The sequence below is a fragment of the Ixodes scapularis genome, unplaced genomic scaffold (genome assembly GCF_016920785.2).
Source record: "Ixodes scapularis isolate PalLabHiFi unplaced genomic scaffold, ASM1692078v2 PGA_scaffold13__105_contigs__length_92229423, whole genome shotgun sequence".
NCBI classification, from domain to species: domain Eukaryota; kingdom Metazoa; phylum Arthropoda; class Arachnida; order Ixodida; family Ixodidae; genus Ixodes; species Ixodes scapularis.
Window position 1 is genome coordinate 34398937 of NW_024609839.1, and position 12879 is coordinate 34411815.

Below are 12879 nucleotides of genomic sequence, written 5' to 3' on the forward strand. Positions count from 1 at the left end.
GCAACTATCTCAAGGTCTTGCTATTTTAGTTTTATACTAGATCCCAAAGAAAAAACATGACGTATCTACATCTTTTGGCTAAATTTTATATTTTCGTGTTCTTTCTACCGAGAAATGCTATCACATATTTTCCGATGATTCAAAAGGACAGCTAGCATCTGGACTTTGCTTTTCGGGACCTGCTCCTAAGGTTCAGGCAAAGAGTACATTTTGTGTTCTGTTACAAGCTCATACCGCAACTCCGAAAGAAGGCAGTTGAGCCCGAAATACGGTTATTCAACAAGGCACTGCCACGTGCAATATAGTGCACAAAGGAGCGGAACTTGGTCGTCTTGAATGTGGACGTAAGTTTGTATCTTTCTGAGTTGCCCTTTCCCATAAAATCGCTCGTCTCTTGCAAATGCAAGGTCCTTAGATGTTCTAAGCAGCTAATTAGAAGAGGACAACTATCATATGGCATACTAACTCTATCATATGACCTACCACAACACTATTGAGAGGAGTTTACACGTAATTTTGTTCAGTCTAACGAAATTACTCCTACTTTTTGACGTATTTCATTCTAGAGCATAGCGGCATTGATTTTCGCAAATGGTAAAGTACATTTGCATGAGCCAGGAGAAGCAGGAAAAATATTTTGATAATCTTAATCACTTATTTGGCTCCTCAACATTCGTATTATTACAGCGCTGAAAATAAAAGCCACGAACACAAGAACTTTCGTTCTGCCTCGGACAGCGCGCACCTCGATAGAAATTTAATGGGACCCGGAATAGGGGTAGCCACCCATCGTTTTCCCTTTCTATTTTTCCTTTATTAGACTTAATACAGATGTTTTTTTTAACAACAGCAACAAACAAGTATGTTATGCCGGTCTAACTGCCGGCTAGCATGAACGTGTCCTCTCCTCACTCGCTTATCCCCCAATCTACTGCCTTTTATTTCGCCTGTTGTAGGGACAAAGGCTGGCGCGTGCGCTAAAACCGAAAGCCGTAACTAATTTGCTTCCACGCGGTTTAAAGTTGCGTTGCAGCGACTTTAAGTTCGAATTTCGGGCACTTTGCACAACCATACTGACACAAGTGTCACGCAAGTATTCTCATGCGCAACGCCATGAGCTACAAGTTTAATCGTCGCTGCGTAATTACGTGACCCCACGCAACAAGGTCACGTGATCATGTGACCACCATAGGCGCGCTATTCGCAGTTTGGTCACGTGGTGGGCGGGATCCAACTGACCATGTTCACATGACCCCCACGGGACATGGTCACGTGGTCATGTGACCACCAAAGGTGCGTTTTTTCCAGCGTGGTCACGTGGTGCACAGGACCCCACGGACAATGGCCCACCGATCACTTATTGGAGCACGACGAGCACGAATACGCAAGGTCTGTGGAGGGTTGTTACACGCTTTCCGCCCATAATGAACTTCAAGTATTCATTCAGAACAGTATTCGGTGAAAGTAGCAAAATCGTTGCATGGCCCCTCTAATGAAACAGCATTAACCATGATCATAATAAGCCGTGCAATCTTGCGGTACTCTGAGTTGAATAGGCCTGCTCTGTCCAAATACATCCACTACATGTCTCTTCGTTTTCAGCACAAATTCTCGACCCAGGGCCGGCCTTAGAGCAGCAAGCGCCCATGGCAAACTGCAGCCGTGGCGCCCCCCCCCCCCCCTTTACACACACGTATACTATTCTCGCACCAAACATCATGTTGTAAGCAGACATGCCACAGTGACCCAGCGCGAATGGTCGCGATTTTGTCGTTGTCAGTCGAAAACCGCGTCCTAAAAATGAACGACGTTCGCGAGCATTGAGAGCTTTGTCGGCACCGTGTTCAAAGTTCAAGAATCATTTATTTCTTAGATTAACCAAACTTCAGCTGTGGGTCTCCCATAGCAAGCTAACGTCTAATGGACAGAGAAAACAAAAGCACAAGTTAACCATGTCAAATGCCGTAGAAGGCAACCTTCCGAGCCTTCAACAACGCAAATTGGGCTACGTCTTGCGACATATCTAGGCTAGACGCTATCTTGTTTTCAGTGGACGAAATTGCCATTGACGATATCCTGTCACCTGCCATGGTTGATCTTAGGTATGTCTTAATAAGCTTTAATTTTAGAAACTCCTCTCAGCGGTGGCCATTGACATTGGCAAAGGGAGGAGGATCCTCAATGACACCCACGTATGAGGGAATTTGTCACGATGGTTGTCCAGAAAGAACTGGAGGACGTCCTGGCGAGCACCGCATCCAGTGGGCAGCAGGCTGCATAGTTAGATCAGCTCCTCGCAGAGATCTGTACCGTCGATGTCTGCACTTTCTAGGTGTCTCAGACTCTCAGTGCATGGCCAAGGCATTGGCAAAGTTTAAGAAGTTCCGCTTTGTCGGGAAGTCGGGTGAGGCCGTAAAGGAACTCCCAGAAGCTCACGTGCTGCTCCATCCGCGTGAAGCGTTCTTCAATCGACATCTCACGGTGTCAATCATCTTGTAGAAGAACTCTCGCTTGAATTTTGTCTCGACATCATCAACCTCGTCTTGGCACCCATAACAGAACTGGCGCTTTTTCCGCCGCAGTCGAGGGGCCGGTTTCATCGCACTGTCAATACCCATGCTCTCGGGAAGACCGTTCGCAGTTGCCAGTTGCAGTTTCGTACCCGACATCGCGATAATTGTCGATGCAATCGCTGCATGCTTTCATCAGCTGGGTGGTTGCTACGATGTCCTTCGTTTTGCATTGCATGTTCTCGCTTACAACATTAACTTGTAAAAAGAATGTCGTACCACACAACAATGTAAACGAGAAACTGAACTGCAAGAGTTAGAGCTTCATGTCGGACACCAGGCTTGCCTGCTGTGATTCGGCCATTCTTGCGCAACATTATAAATTTATATGTTTTTCGCGGTTTTCGGGATTCTTGTGGCGAGTTTCTGAATTTTGAGTTGGCAACACTGATCGGCATTGCAAGTCCGTAGTCGTCGCTGGTCGCTTACACACAAAAAAAGAAAGAGCTGCGGATCCAAAGTTCTTTACACATATTATTTTCAGTCAGGTTGAAGCCTCTGGGCACAGAGACTCACCGGATGCTGAGGGGGCATTGGTTCGTTTAGCTTACTGCTAGAGACTCCACAGCGAGCGTTGCCCAAAGCGCAGCTCGAATGTCGGGAGGAATCGGGTTCATTATACCCCCGGTCAGACCTCCTGAGCGAAGTCATTCTTCGGCTCACAATAACTTGGCAAAGGGTGAATGAAGCCTACGTTTTCTGCGAGCCAATCAGAGACTCTGAGCGAAGCACGTGATAACTAAGAGCAAAACTCCGTTCCAATAGTATTTTGTCCCGTGTCTCGCTCCGACACACTGATTTGCTCGCCGATGGGTTTGGCGCCACCGTTTAGTAAGTTGCGCTAAGAGTGCGGCATGCTGGCTCCATCGCTTTTTGCCAGTCAGGTTTTGCTCCGCTCGTAATTTGAGAGCTGTGCGGAGGTGATCGCTTGCCTAGTCGTTCATGATTCATTCAATGGCGCTTTGAATCTCACGGAGGAGAGTATAGTAAAACAGTAGTAAAAGTCTATAGTAAAACAACATCCGCAGGTGGCTGCGGGTTGATGGACGCCAATTATAACAAGAACTTAGTCGTTGGTTTTGCGGCCGAAATGCCAAACGGCGATGCGGTCGTTTCTTGTTTTTGATTTTATCCCCTCGAGGTTTGAGCCCTGCATGACCTGGCGGCCCTTTCGGCGCCCCCCTATGAATGGCGCCCTGTGCAACTGCATAGGTCGCCCACTCCAAATGCCGGCCCTGCCTCGACCGAGAGAAAAAAGACGAAAAAAGGCCTGCTGGCGGCGGACAAGTATCACGCATCGGGTGGCCCCGGTACAGCGACCTTGGCTGGTATCCTGGTAAGCGCCGTGAACGTCGCTTTTGGGCTATGGGTGACGAAGCGGCCTGGCGTTGTTTGACGCCCACGGATTCACAGTTGCAAAAGTAATGGGGCTAAAGGCCACACGACTCCAGTTTGCCGAAATTTCCGAAAATGAAAATGCAGGCCTTAGTAAAGTCTGCTGGCTGGTCGAGATTTTTAATTTTTAAGTATTGTTCAGGTTCTTTTTATATTTTTCCGGCACACGCAATCACAAATATTCGCCACTCGCTACCTTTTTTCTTTCCTCGCACAACTTCCTGCACGTCTACTTTTCCTAGAGTAGAGGACAAATCTCTGTAATCTGCGGGGGAAGCTCGGCGAACGGCGAATCCGAATTATTGTTTCGCTCTAAAAACGATCTCTTTATGACGGACAGACAACAGCAGTGTCATGCCTCTGAGTGTCCCCTCGGCGACTATTTTTCAGTCTAGACACATTAATGGCTTCGTCATTCGCCGAGCATCCTCCGTAGCTTACAGAACTGTCTCTCGAATTGCTTTGGGGAAACACAAACACACGGGAACTTTTTTTTACCGAGGTATACATTTTGGACCGGTGTCGCCCACTGTTTATTTGTTTTACCTTTATTTTTAAAATATTGAAAAGTGTCGACCAGTGCGTTTCCTGAACAGTTGTGTACTAGCTTTCTGTATATGTACATACGCGTGTCAGTAAAGATATGTGTAAATATTTCGTAATTATACTGCGTATTTTATGGTAAGTTGAACAAGAGGGCGGGCAAACCACTTTTCTCCTGTGTCACCAGCAATATGACGGCAGGAGGTTCGCTTGAAACAAGCAAATAGCAAGGCTTGTACGTATCTCAAATACTCTACTCAAGATACTGTAATTAAAATACTTTTGTCGGTATTTTGGTATCTTGAAGATACATTCGATTGGGAGTAATTAGCACTCTATCTTAATTACATTGCTTAGTATCTTCTACTCAGTATCTCAAATACCTTTTCCGGCGTACGAAGAAGTTTGTCCCCAAAGGGGAAGTACTAAGACTAAATGTTCTTTCCTTCTCCTTTGCACGTGTCTAGGGGGTCAAATGAGATGTACACTAGGAGGTCATCGAACGATATGCGTTTCAGCTAAGTTAATATAATCAAGATGCCCCCATTTTTTTATTTAGTTGTTATAACTTCAGCTGGTCGCGCGCTTATAAAGTATCTTCGAAAGTAATTCAATTATTTTTCAAAGTATTTGCACTTTACTCAAAATAGTTTGGCGCAAAAGTAACTTGAATACTACTCTAAATACTTTCTCACTTGGGTATTTAGTATCTTGTCTTAAATACTTTTGTCGAGTATCTTGAACAACACTGCAAATCGCTGACACCTGCACCATTTGAAGTATAGATAAAATAATCGGTTCAGATCGCCTAGAAGCTGCCAACGAAAACCGCCTTGGTGTCGAAGCGCGAGGCAGTTGATCGGATTTGGTCGGACACAGTGGGTCTAACGAATACTGGCAAGTGGGTTCCTAGCGGGTTCCGGGAGGGTTGATGAGGTGATGATTTCAGCAATCCACCAGCCGGATTTCGGTGCCACACGAATCATGACATGATAGTCAGCTCTATGTACGCGAAATCATTAAAACATCCACGAAGCAAAAAGTACAGTACATCTCATTCACATCCTTCAGTCTTATCAACGAGAAGAATTTAGCACTATGATTTCGTCTCGTCCTGCGATGGTTGTCAGCCGACGCCACAGCCCGTTAGGTTCAATCGGGAGCCAGTCACGTAATGCATTACTTCGACGCGCGTATAAGGAAAGCACGCTAATGCACACGTGCCTATAACTGGTCTGTGATTGGACCTGGTGGGCCCTAAACCTAGGTTGTAGATAGGGACTCTAACTTTCGGACAAATGCTATAAACTCCGTGAAACACTCGCCGGTAAAACTATCGCGAATTCGGATTTATCCGAACAACTCCGAATTCGACTGCTGTCAGTTGTAAAATCTTGAGCGGTCTTGACCTTTTCCAGGGATCCAAGGAAAGGTTTTGTAACCGTTTTTCTTTTGTTTTCGTAAGCGTCAAAAGAAGCGTCTTTCTCTGCACATATTCCTTCGTCATCCTCGTGGGCAACAGGAATTCAATAATCAGTCAGACTTTCGAAGTATCCGCACGGAAAAGGCAGGACTCTGCCAAGGAATACAGATATTTTGTAGTAACTGACAGAGACATTGTATTGCCTTTGAGGCTTTATCATACAACTTGAAAGTTTAATGAAAGAAAGAAAGAAAAAAAACGGAAGGAAGAGGAAAATGTGGACGGATGGCTTACCTTTATGCGACTTTATATGCGCGCATGCAGGCACTTAAACTACCTGGGATCACGATGAACATCCACCAGCTCACTTGGACTTCTGAATCGGTTTACTTTATTGTTTGCAAGTCTTAGAGTGTTAATTAAAATGTTAATTAAATATCTCTGTTAATTAGTCAACTAATTCTACAAACAACCTTGCGCTTAGTGACGCCCAAGTCGGGTAAGCTAATGGCAAAACTAAAAGCGTCCTAATGTCATTTTTTTTTCATGTAGTACCTTTGGTGCAACTAAAAAAAAAAAACAAAAAAACACTTGGTTTCTAAATCAACTTCGGGAGAGAATATGGTATCAGAAGGCTAGTCCGTTTCACTTTATGGGCGAGCGAAGCCAACGCTCCAAGCGCGAGCATGCTGCTTGTAACAGCGCCTGTGGTGCACTTACGCGTGCACGTGCGAAGCCGGCACGCTCGGAGCCTTGGGCTCGCGCACCTAGCTTTGACTTCGCTCGCACATGACGTGAAACGAAGTATACACCGACACGCGGCTCCGACGCCGTCCCTCTGCGGTGGCGCTGCCTTGAGTACGGCGCACAACGCAGAGGCGGCTTCTCTTCAGAAACGAGACGCTGCGATTCCGCAGTGCCCACACCCGGTGTGGGCAAAGCAAAAACCCTGTTTGTAAACAGGGCGGTCTTCGCGCGCTCGCCTATAGCCAAAATTGCGGGCTTGCACCGAGAGATGCCCATTAAAGCACGTATACTCTGCATAAACAAAAAAAAAATAGAATAAATAAATAAAAAAAAAGGTCGGGCAGTGAAATCGCCGGGATGTCGCCACTCCGCACAAGCGAATGTGTACGAAGGCACCCTATTCACGGTGGCGAAACAAAAAAGAAAAAGAAAAACGCCTGCTCCCCGCAAAATCAACCCGCGTAAAGCGCGATCCAAACCAACGCTTCTTTTTGCGCCTGTAGGTCGTGCGGCTGCGGATGTGACGCATTCCGCGTCGTTTTTGCTGTTTCCGGGCGCGCTTTCTGAGTCAGAAGCGTGCGCTTTGGTTTGGACGGGCCAGCTACGGGCGGGGGCGCACGCGCGCACGCAGGCACGAGCGCACAAGCAAAGTGCAACAGCGACAGACTGGCCGGCGAGAGAAAGAGAGAGGGAGAGAGATCGCGTTGTCATGTTGGAAGAGAATAAAAGGGGGGGGGGGGGGAGGAGAGGGCAGCCAGACGGCGAGAAACGCGGAGCCGGAACTAGCTTGCCCTCCACCGATTGGCCGGGACACAGGCGCGGCCTGCTTCGTCACCGCGCTTTTTTGTGCGGCTTGAGAAAGAAGTTGAAATCATCCAACTTCTTCGTGCGCGCCCGGAAGGAGCGAAGAAGCGGCGCGACGTTACGAAAATGCGTCACATCCGCAGCCGCACGACCTACAGGCGCAAAAAGAAGCGTTGGTTTGGATCGCGCGGCGCGACGTCACGAAAATGCGTCACATCCGCAGCCGCACGACCTACAGGCGCAAAAAGAAGCGTTGGTTTGGATCGCGCGCGATCCAAACCAACGCTTCTTTTTGCGCCTGTAGGTCGTGCGGCTGCGGATGTGACGCATTTTCGTGACGTCGCGCCGCTTCTTCGCTCCTTCCGGGCGCGCACGAAGAAGTTGGATGATTTCAACTTCTCTCTGGACGCGCACAAAAACGCGCGGTGACGTAGCAGGGCGCGCCTGTGTCCCGGCCAATCGGTGGAGGGCAAGCTAGTTCCGGCTCCGCATTTCTCGCCGTCTGGCTGCCGTCTCCTCCCCCCCTTTTATTCTCTTCCAAGATGACAACCCGATCTCTCTCTCTCTCTCTTTCTCTCGCCGTCTGGCCGGCCTGTCTGTCGCAGTTGCACCTTGCTTGTGCGCTCGTGCCTGCGTGCGCGCGTGCGCGCTCGCCCGAAGTTTCGCCCGTCCAAACCGAAGCGCACGGTTCTGACTCAGAAAGCGCGCCCGGAAACAGCAAAAACGCTACGAAATGCGTCACATCCGCAGCCGCACGACCTACAGGCGCAAAAAGAAGCGTTGGTTTGGATCGCGCTTAAGCCTGCCGGGTAAACGCGGGCGCAGACACCTGCAGGTCTTCCACGCGCGCGGACGGGTCTCCTCACTCTCTCTCTCATTCTTTCTCTGCGTGTCTTTGTTTTTATTTATTTCCCCCTTCGTTACCTCTCTTCCTCGACCCCCCTTTGCCCCGGGTTCCTGGTATGTTCCGTTTCTCCTTACGATGGACCGCAGAGGACCCTACGAGCTATCGGAGCCAATCCAATGCCGCGTGAGCGTCACGTCAGCTTTAGGACAGAGACAACGAAGCACGAGGCGCGTGGTACGTTCATATGCGCTGGATTGGCTGCTACGACTTGTAGCTCCAGTTCCGGTCCATCGTAAGGTGCGTGCAACGGCCAAGAAACTCGCTTCGCGAATGGGCACGTTGTTTGAAGGAGGATCGGTCGGGCAACCACGCGCAGTACTCTCGGTTTGAAGAGGCGCTGCCGTTGTTCGTGGGAAAGAACGTCGTCCGTCGTCACGTACGGCGACGCGGGGCTTGCGTCCTCGCCGTTGCAATGTTTAATCTAGGGTGCCTTCATGTGCGCTCTGCTTAGGGTGGTGGCATCTCGCCATTTTGTCACACACGTTTATTTTTTGTTTAGAAGCGCGTGAAAGAGCGTGTCCCTGCACGCGCTTGTGGCGCTGACTGAGCTATGGCGACATTTTGTTTTCGTCGATTTCTTTGTATTTTCCCCGTGAGCGCGTGCTGTAGGCATCGGGTACTACAAAGGGTAGCATCACTCTAAACAGAAGGTCATTGAGGCACCCTAGTTTAATCTTCGTCAGGCTCTTGCAGAGCCCATCTGGCTCTTGCAGAGCATAACCAACGTGTATGCTCTCAAAATAAACACCCAACTGTGTGGACAACAATCTAGACAAAGCGGCCCCTATAGTTCGATCCCCTCCCCAATAGTCAAATTCACGAGACGCTCTTACTGTTCAGTAACTATTTCTAAGCCAGTTCATTCATGCTATTGTCGCGAAGTGTTGCTCGCGCGAGTTTTTAGTCTACAGCTTTACTTTGTTTTTGGCGTTCTTCGGGGGTTCACTCGTCTTTACGGCACGGCTCATGGCCTCTGCCGGGGTCGGGGGACCCCAAATGGGGGAGAACGGGAACGCTGTAACGCTACACTTATAGTTTTCAGAACCCCGCGTTGGAAACGTTTTGTCTTGTGAATGTTTGCATTTGGGATATCTACTTCGGAAGTGGTTTTGCGCTGTGTATGTTTAACTTCTCTGTCTACGTACGTATGTGCTTTCTGTTGTTTATGGCTGCTCTTGTGAGCTTCGTTTGGAATGTGTTCTGTCTCGTATATGCGCGTGTTTTGGAATGTTCGTATTTGCTTTAGGTTCCGAGCCTTTTGATTGGTGCTAAGAAAACCCCTCTTGATTGGTCCTTCCCAAACTTTCTGATTGGTGGACTGGAGGACCCCAGAATGCTGGTGAACTGAATATAAGCGGCCACCGAGGGGCTGTAAGGAGCTTGGCCCCCGGATACCATGCCGTGAACATCTCCCTGCCTCTGGAAAACCAACCTGCACGTCCGACCCCCCTTCGGCTGTGGAGCCGTCCGCCCGCTAGCTCGCAAACTTGGTCCCCCTTACGGCTGTGGAGGAGGTCGGCTCGCCCGCCTTTGTGTGGAACTGGGTTTGTCGAGTTTGGCTGTGGTCGGGGCCCCCGCTGAGGGTGTGTGTGGTCAGGGAGGACGGCAGGGAAAGTTTCCAGAGGTTAGGATTATTCCCCCAACATTTAATGACGAATTGGCCATATCTGTTGAAAAGATTTTATACCCTATCACTTAAATAAAAAGTTGTATTTGTTAATATCAGCATCTTTAATCAACGGAGAAAAGAGGAGTCTATTATTTTCTTTGTTACAAAAGTGGTGGAGTGTGCGGGGTACGACCGATTTCTGCAATCGCCAGTTGGCCCGTCCTCGAGCAGCAAGATGCGGAGTCGCCGAATTCACCCTGCGGAGGCTTCCTGGATCCCTCATCATGGGCGGCGCCACGGGGACAACTGAGAAGACTGCGCCATCTCAGCGCAGCACCGCCATGGCGAACCTCCTCGTCCTCCTTGCTGTGACGATCCTCGTCAGCGGAACTCTCTCCAAGACAGCACCTCATCCCCGACAATCAGCGTCTCCGAACCCAGTGAGAACTATCCGACCGCTTCTAAATTGCCGTCCATTCCTCGTGAAGCACCGTGCTCGATTCAAAAACTATGCGAAAAGTGCCAATTGCCTCTTCAATTATTCCAACCTGGAACTTTCGAACTCTGTCATCGCTTGAAAATTTCGCCTTCATTTTAACTTCCTCGACTCAAAAGAACTTCTATTTTGTCTCTGGTGCGTTGCCCTTGTTGTGTATATAGAAGAAAGTGACAAACTTAAGAACGTATTTGCTGTATAGGTAGAAAAGAGAGTTGAGTTCGACAATGTATTCTTGCCATTGCCTTTTTGTTTTATAGCGCCTCGGGCCCCCAGAAGCCGTAGCCATGTTGAATACAGCACGGACTCTCTGGATGGGCTCGGTAATTGCGCAAATTCTCCTCTTTCTCTGGTGGCTCTCCCTGTCGGTGGGACCAAGTCCAGTCAGGTTCAATACGGCGGACTACCCCGATGTTGAGTATTCGCAACTCCAGCGCGCCGCTCACCCTCCTGCGGACGAGCGGAGAACTGGAGGAACGGGGACGGCAGCGGCGCAGGCGGCGGCGCGGAAAAGGTGGCAGGGGCTGTCGGCCTTGATGCGTAAAGCCGTTGTAACGAAAAAAGTGAGCGCGTTAAAATAGGAATTTTTGCGCTCCACCTCGCAACAGCGTTGCACGAAGGACCGGGATGTCTAATTTTATTAGGGACTTTTTTTGTATATCCCATACGCTGCGGATTGCTGGTCGTGTGCATGACCGCCAGCTCAATCTGTGCTCAACGTGACGGCAAACGCTCCCGCTAATAATGTAGAGCTCTAGCGTTCGGTCTATGAGATTGAAAAGTGTATTCTTTGCCCTAAGTAGGAGAAAACTGGTCGCGCAACGATACGTCGAGCAATACACGTCGGGAATGGGTTTTCGTTTTAAGGCCGTAGGAACATGACCATTTATTCCAAGCACTTTTAAAAGATAAAATACGCGTACTTGCTTTCAGCTAATTACAAAATGAGTAAAGAAATGCCCGAAACGTTTTTTGGAGCGTCTGTGTTAGCCAGCCGTTCGTGACGAGAGCTTGGAACGGGCAGTTTTTGGGGAGAGGGGCCACAACGTTGCAAATAACACGGTATGAAAAAAAAAGTATGGTATATTAAAATATGCACTTTTGGTAGTGCAATGAATAAAACCCCTAAGCCCCTAAACACGCCGATTATAGTAATAGGCAGTTTAAGCATAGCGTTACCGCAGGCTACCGTTGGCTACCATGAGCAAGGCAACACTCCTGGCACGCGCTGAAAATTGTGCTTCAAAGGCGCAGCGCGAGCCTCCGGTTGTAATGCTACACCGCACGGTAGCCAACGGTAACAAACTTCCTATCAATAACCATAGAGCAGTTTGATCACCTGTTGCAATAAACTAAAAAAGTGACGGTGAGCAGCGAGTTGCGAGCCTGTGACACGAAGGCATCAATACCGTGAACGCTGCTCTTCCGGAGCTTGACGGTCATCGTCCGCGGCTCACTTTTAGAACACTAATGGCCAGGGAAGGCGCAAACACGATATCCTCATCACCCTCTAAAATATTCTGCCGCAGTGACATGGCCGGTGCGTAAAACGCGCTCGTCCACCACAAAGCTGCGCAAGTCAAGGTTTCTGCAACTTTTAAATATCAGCATGCTCACTGCTAACGCGCATCAACATCTCCGTCACCTATAATATGATCCTGCTCTAACCACTTCGCGTTTGCAGACAAATAAATCATCTCTAGCGCACTGACCAGCGTCCGCGAGCAGGCGCACGGGAAACCCTGAAGAATCTATCCCCGTTGCTTCCGCCATCTTGGAACTACCGCCCCGCCACCTATAGGGCGTTGGAGTTGCGAATACTTGAGAAAGGATGGAGGGACGTGTGAACCGTCAAAGTAACGAGCTCGATTTTCAAGCCAATATAAGTGGCTTTGTTCTGGGCAATGGCAACAGTGAGAGCTCTCGAATACTGCTCCTTGTGTGCGAGTTATTTTGTTGGTGGATTCGGTCCTGTCAGGTACTTACGGCGGACCACCCCGATGTTTTGCTTCACGCGAGAGGGGGCAGATTTCTAAATAAAAGCTAGAGTTTATCAAGGGCGCGGCAGGTGACATAATTATTCAGACTTCCGACAACTGCAGCATCGCATGCAGTCTACTGAGAAATTATCACCGGAAAATGTTTTTTCTGAACGTCGAGGGAAGTGACTACTGCTTCTGAGAACATTCCCATTGATCATTTGGAATTTTGAAGAACTCTCTAAAGCGACGACATGATGGACTACGGCTTGACAAGTTTTCGAATAACCATGTGCATGACCTTGTGAAGATGTTTGTTGTTACCTTTGCCCAGATAGTTTTTTTTTTGTAAATTCTGTTTAAAAGACACAAGTTTTTTGTGTTTTTTGATATCATGTATGTTGTA